The sequence below is a fragment of the Nelumbo nucifera genome, chromosome 3 (genome assembly GCF_055504915.1).
Source record: "Nelumbo nucifera cultivar China Antique chromosome 3, China Antique-T2T, whole genome shotgun sequence".
Lineage (NCBI taxonomy): Eukaryota > Viridiplantae > Streptophyta > Magnoliopsida > Proteales > Nelumbonaceae > Nelumbo > Nelumbo nucifera.
Genome location: NC_142651.1, coordinates 88,205,001 through 88,212,500, shown reverse-complemented (window position 1 = coordinate 88,212,500; position 7,500 = coordinate 88,205,001).

Here is a 7,500-nt window from a genome sequence, read left to right as displayed (position 1 = left end):
ATACTGCTTCTCCGGATCAGGTATAATCCTCCCATTTATCTTTTGGTACAGATCTGGTTTGATTAGGGTTCAAGTAGATCCTTGAATATTGTATTCTAAATTCAGGGAATATGATTCCCAGTTGGGAGAAGGTAGGAAATTTTTGAAATTCGCCCCACCCATTCCGCAACCTTTATGGCGTCCATTAGATGGATCCTACCATTCTTTCAGTGGTATCAGAGCCACAGGTTCGAATCTTGAACCAAAAGAAAATCAGATCTGACCCTGCGCAGATGGATAGAAGGTGTTCTTTCAAGATTTGCGCAGATTGTTTTCTTTTTTTCAAGAAACTGTTTCTTGTTAAGGGCGATTGATCTGAAATTAATTTCTATTAAATCCAAAATTTATTTGGAATTGTTCTTTATTTATTTTGATTTAATGGACTGTTCAAACCTGGAGATCGCAGTGCAGTTTTAGCGCAGATGGTCTGCGCACCCTTTTTCTTTTCTATTTATTTATTTCATTCAATTCGGTCTGTAAATAATTTTTTTTTATTTTTAGACTGAATGTATAGGATTTGATCAAGAATGTAATTAATAGAAATAGGATTTCTGTTATTTTTCTTGATTAAAGAAGATGGAAGAAGATGGCGGCGCTGGAGATTTGCAGATGGAGAAATCGTTTTCTGCGATTTGCAGTTTATGAAACTGCAACCCTTGTGATTAACCTCTGTTTTGCAGGTGGTGCGAACAGTCCATAATTGTTTTGTGTTTGCTAGAAATCAAAACTATTAATTTCAGATCATTCAATTATTAATTCTTGAATTGAAAATCAGTTTTGGACCATTTCGGACTAGATTGGACCAAAACTGTTTGGACCGAATCTGGGTTTCGAAAGGGGCTGTTCTCAGTCCAATTGTCTCACTCTTTCGTTCCAAATCTGATGTTCAATTACAGGGATTAATTCGGCCCACCTGTAAAGCCCAGTTTTAAAGGGTTAAAACTGCAAAAGCCCATTATTGTGAGATAAGCTGTATGGGCCGAACTGCTATCTGCGATTCAGCCCATACACCTAGTGGACATTAATCGTTAATGACTTGGTTTTTAAATGGGCCGTTGAATGGGCTTTACAGCAATTAATTGATTGGATCAATTCCTCCTTTACATGTGATGTTTGGATGTTTGATGTGCTGCGACCATGGGCCATAAGTACTTGGCCCGTGATGACTCGTTAGTGGCTCTTGCGCACACCATGGCTGAATGCACATCATTGCCATGGTGTCCCTGAAGGTCATTGGATGACCCCCTCTTTGCCTGGTGGGCCCCACAACCCTGAAAAGGGATGCGTACGGAACCCCTAGCCGATGAAGGCCCACCAGAAATCTGACTTTATGAAAGTCAGTGGGAGCCACTTTGGTTTGACCTAAATTAGAACTAGGCCGTGATTTTGTTCCCTCCAGCAAATATGAATGCAAGTGATAGGGAGATCCATATGATGGACTCTCTAAAGGCCTTCCGTCATTAGCACAATGATGGGTCCATCAGTAATGAGGAAACGCACCATAAAATTGGGCTATCCATTTGCTGTTGGATCTGTTAGAGTGTTTCATAAGATGATAGGGGCGTCATAGACCGATGTGGGAGGGGCTTCACCAGAAAATGGGAACTCTCTCACGGTACCTTGGCGTAACCTGAATATGATGGGTGTGCACTCACTGACAGAAGGGTTTACCTGAAAACGGCTCTGAACCTTGTCTGACAGAGGCCAAAGGGAAACTCATTTGATGAGTGGATATGATCCGTCACAGAAAGGTGGTGGGGTTATGCAGCTGAAACAGTTGGCTTCACGCACCCCATGTGATTTCCCACATTTCCAGAGACATTTCGTCGTCTCCGTCACTGAGATAGGAGGGAAATCTCAGAGATGAACAAAATGGAAATGGAACATAGATTAAAAGCCATATCTATGTAGGTAAACATGAATCAAACTAAGGTTGTGGACTAACGATTTTGCTGTTTTATCAGAAAATGGCAAACGGTCAATTTGCAAAGCTTCTAGACGATAACAAGCTTAAGGGCCCAAACTATGCCGACTGGTACAGAAATCTTATGCTGGTCCTAACTTCTGAAAAGTTAGACAAGGTAGTGAAAAATCCTGCCCCGGAACGTCCGGGTGATAGGGCTTCTGAGGCCCGTAGGAGGGACTACCAAGATTGGGAGGATAAGAACTCCCTAGCCCGCTGCTTTGTCATTGCCTCATTAGACAACTCAATACAGAGGCAGTTCGATCAGATCGAACTTGCCAAGGACATATTGGACAGTCTAAGGACAATGTATGAGGAGCAGAACCGTTCTACTCGACAGAAGGTCCTGAAATTGTTCATGACCGCGCAGATGACCAAAGGGCAGAAAGTTCATGACCATTGTCTTCGGATGATGGGATACATCAACGAACTTGAAGCTCTTGGATCCGGGCTAGATCTTGGCACGCAAGTGGATGCCATCCTAAATTCTTTGCCCTCTTCCTTCAATGCGTTCACTATGAACTACAATATGAATAAGCTGAATGTCAGCGTCCAGGAACTCAGCAATATGTTGCAGAGGGCCGAGGATTTACTCAAGAAGGATGAGCCTGTGGTTATGCTTGCTGAAGCTAACAAATCGGGCAAGAGAAAGAGAAAGGCAAAGAAGCCCCAGAAGAAGACTACCAAACCCAAGAAGCAGAAGAAGAACAAGGCATCTGATGTCTGTCACTTCTGCAAGCAGACCGGCCACTGGAAGAGGAACTGCCCTACCTACCTGGAATCTAAGAAAGGTAATATCGAAACTTGTGTCATAGAAACTAATATGTTAGTTACTTCTGTGTCCTGGTGTGTTGACTCCGGGGCTTCAACTCATGCGTGTAACTCACTGCAGGGGTTCAAAGTTAGCAGAAGGCTGAGTGAAGGTGAAGTGACACTGTTCTTGGGAACAACTGCAAGTGTTGCAGCTACGGCAATAGGAACCGTAGAATTAGTTTTTAAAGAAGGAGTCCTTGTACTTAAAGATTGTCTTTATGTACAGAACTTGAGAAGGAATTTAATTTCTGTTTCAAAATTGTGTGCTGATGGATATACTGTTTACTTTAGTAATATGATTACTGTTAAACGGAATAATAAATTCATCGCATGCGGGGAGCTAGAGAACGGTCTCTATGTTCTGCATCCTTCTTTGGAAACTAACTTAACCGAAACTACGTCGGTCGAAAATCCCAAGAAAAGGACTCGTGATACAGTAAATCTCACGTGCCTCTGGCATTACCGACTTGGCCACATCGGTGTCGACCGAATCACAAGACTGGTAAAGGATGGTCCTTTGGATTTTCTAACCGTAGAAAATCTTCCCACTTGTGAACCTTGCCTCCAAGGTAAGATGACTAAGCGGCCATTTGACGGTAAGCCTGAAAGATGTGCAGGCACACTTGACCTAATACATACTGATGTATGTGGTCCCCTGAGTGTTAGGACACGGAATCAACACGTGTACTTCATCACCTTTACAGATGATTTTTCACGATATGGTTACGTGTACCTAATGAGACATAAGTCTGAATCATTTGAAAAGTTCAAAGAGTTCAGACAGGAAGTCGAGAAACAGTTAGGGAGAGAAATTAAGGCCCTTCGATCAGATCGAGGTGGCGAGTATCTCTCTGATGAATTCAGGGACTACTTAAAGGCCAATGGGATAGTGTCACAACTAGCTCCTCCTGCTACACCTCAACTCAATGGTGTTTCAGAGAGGAGAAATAGGACCTTATTAGACATGGTCCGGTCACTTCTCGTACGCTCAGAATTACCCACATCCTTTTGGGGATACGCATTAGAGACTGCTATCTACGTGCTGAATAGGGTTCCAACCAAATCAGTTCCGAAAACTCCATATGAGCTTTGGACCGGAAGGAAGCCAAGTGTGAGACACTTGAAGATTTGGGGTTGTCCTACACACGTTAAAAGAACAAGTGCGGACAAGTTGGAATCTAAAACCAGCCGTTGCCTGTTTATAGGCTACCCAAAGGATTCGGTGGGTTATCTATTCTATGACCCAAGTGAGCAGAAAGTGTTCTGCAGTCGAAACGCCCGATTCTTAGAATCCGATTACATCCTGGACACCCATCGTCAGGAAATAGTTCTTGATGAGGAGAGCTCAGGAGCAGTGGGAGATGACCCACAAGTTCCAGGTAATGACCAACCTAGAAGGTCCACCCGGGTATCCAGACCACCAGTCCGATATGGTTATGACCAGGATAGTTACCTGGTGGAAGCCTTGACTAGTGAAGAGGATCCCCGTGTCTTACGCGGAAGCTATGTTAGACATAGACTCCCAGAAGTGGGTGGAGGCCATGAGAGCCGAGATGGACTCAATGGAGACCAATGGAGTCTGGACTCTAGTGGATCCGCCCTCCGGGGTAAAAGCAATTGGTTGCAAATGGATCTACAAGAGGAAGAAGGGCCCCGATGGCAGGATTGAGACCTTTAAAGCTCGATTGGTGGCGAAAGGGTATACTCAGAAAGAAGGCATCGACTATGAGGAAACCTTTTCACCGGTGGCCATGCTTAAATCCATTAGGATCCTGCTAGCTGTAGCAGCGTACCATGATTACGAGATTTGGCAAATGGATGTCAAAACAGCGTTCCTGAATGGAGATCTTAGTGAAGATATCTACATGCAGCAGCCGCAAGGCTTCATTGCTGCTGGTCAGGAACACATGGTATGTAAACTTAATAGATCCATATATGGACTTAAGCAGGCTTCTAGGAGTTGGAACATCCGTTTTGATTCTGCAGTCAAAACGTTTGACTTTGAGCAGAATCCGGATGAGCCCTGTGTTTACAGGAAATCCAGTGGGGATAAGATCACCTTTTTAGTCTTGTATGTGGACGATATCCTACTCATTGGGAATGATGTAGGAATGTTGACTTCGGTCAAGGTGTGGCTATCACAGCAGTTCTCCATGAAAGATCTTGGAGAAGCTTCATACATACTGGGTCTTCGACTCTATAGAGATAGATCGAAGCGGATAATTGGATTATCCCAGGCTGCTTACATTGACAAAATTGTCAAAAGATACAGCATGGAAAACTCCAAGAAAGGAAACGTTCCTTTCAGGCACGGAGTCACTCTCTCCAAGAAGATGTCTCCCAAGACTTCTGAGGAGATTGAGAGCATGAGAGACGTTCCCTATGCCTCAGCTGTGGGGAGCATCATGTATGCCATGTTGTGCACTCGCCCGGACATAGCTCAGGCGGTGAGTGTGGTAAGCAGATTCCAGGCAAACCCAGGACAGGAGCATTGGACTGCTGTGAAGAACATACTCAAATACCTTCGAAGGACGAAAGAGTTTTGTCTGGTATTCGATGGTGGTTCACTGCAAGTTCTAGGGTATACCGATGCCGATTTCCAGTCGGATCCAGATGATAGAAAGTCTACATCTGGGTATGTTTTCACGATAGGATCGTGTGCTGTTTGCTGGAAAAGCAGCAAACAGGGGTCCACTGCAGACTCCACAACCGAGGCCGAGTACATTGCCGCAAGTGAAGCTGCCAAGGAAGCCGTGTGGATGAAGAAATTCATACACGAATTGGGAGCGATTCCATCCAGCACATCACCCATCCCGTTGTTGTGTGACAACAATGGAGCGATCGCCCAGGCTAAAGAGCCTCGGGCCCACTCGAAGTCAAAGCACATCGAGAGGAAGTACCATGTACTGCGGGAGATCGTTGGTAGAGGGGACGTCCTAATTCAAAAGGTAGCATCAGCGGATAATGTGGCAGACCCATTGACTAAGCCACTGACACAGAAGGTGTTTGAGAAACACGTGGAAAGTATGGGACTCCGGCTTGTACCAGATTGGACCTAAGTGCAAGTGGGAGCTGTTAGACAGTTTTGTATGCCCTTAGCTTCAATCATTTTGATGTACTTTTGTTATTTAGTGGAAATAAATAAAGTGCATGTTTGATTCATGTTGTTTGGTTTAATTCTGTGTAAAACCCTAAAACTGGACATTTGTAGAGACTCATGTTAGTTTTAAATGTTCACAGCCGTTGGATAAGTCTGGGGAGATTTATCCTGCCAAGGCTGATACTGGTGTGCCACCAAGTGTTGGGATGGCCTGTCTCAGCCATCCGGGTAAGACCCGAGGCACATACAGCATGGGATTACTTGAATCCTTGAACCGGACCAGATTTCCAGTCTTGCCCTGGACCTTGGAGATAGATGGGCAAAACTGGAAAGTTACACCTGACCCCTAGACTCGATTGTGACACTTCACTAGGTGTTGGATCAGGCTGCCTTTGATATGCCAATCAGTGAGATCCTTAGTGGGGATCAAAACCTGGGTATGTTGGGGCAGTTTGAGAATTCATCTGAGTGGGTGGTCATAGTGACAGAATCAGCCACTTTGTCGGACAAAGGGTAATGATCGGGAATGCACTCTCTCTGATGGAAACCAAACTGCCGGCAGTTAATTTCAATCGTTGGAATTTTGTTTTTGCAAAATTAATATATTTACATATATATGTACGGTTTCAAAATGTTTGCAAATGGTTTTAATTCCCGAGATCCATGTGAGAGGAGAGTGCGGCACTGTTCCTTGCAGCCGAGGGAGAGGTCCTCTCTTGTCGGGCAGTGCTTGATCATTAAGGGCTGAGAGGTTAAGTGTAAGACCATTTAGGACAATACCTGATGGGCTAATCTTGCACCTGCCCACAGTCCCTGGGTTTTTATAAGATGGCTTGGCCCAGGGACCACTTAATGTAAGTGTTGGGCCCATAGGGTTCATACGATGGACTCAAGGGGTTCATTGAGATTTTCAGTGAATTTGGCTGGGCCTTGTATTAAAGGCTGGGCCGAACCCATGTGGCTGGTGTGTAGATCAATGCTTGGGTCCCACGCCATACAAAGAAGCCCAACTGGGCAGCAGATTGGAAACTAATTAAACACTGAATACTTAATGGGCCTAAAGCCCATTTCGAAGTGGGCTGATATGATCACCCATCAATGGGGCGAATTTGAGATTGAAGTTGGCAAAAAGGATTGGGCTCTTAGCCTTATCCACTCTTAGAGACCAAATTCAAATCAGATTTGAATCTGATAACCTCCTGATAAGATCAAGAGTAAGCTAACTCTATCTGGGAAAAGGATTAAGAGTATCCCCTATCCAAATACTGATTTGGATTGGGATAACTCCTAATTAGGAGATTTCTTAATAAAGAAGAAAGGAGGAGATTTCGAATGTACCAAGAGGGAGAGAAATCAGATTTCGATCCAAGGGGTTTTGGTAAGCAAGAAGGGTTCCTGCGATTTGAGATTAGATCTCATAGATCAACCAGGTAGCATTCCTTGTCGACATCACAACCCGCATGAGACCATTCGAAAACATCGAACACTCTACGCGATTGCAATTGTCGATCACATATCAGGACATATAATAGGGTGGCAACAGGGGACCTAGGGCCCCTACCCTTCGCATCTTCCGCATCCAAGA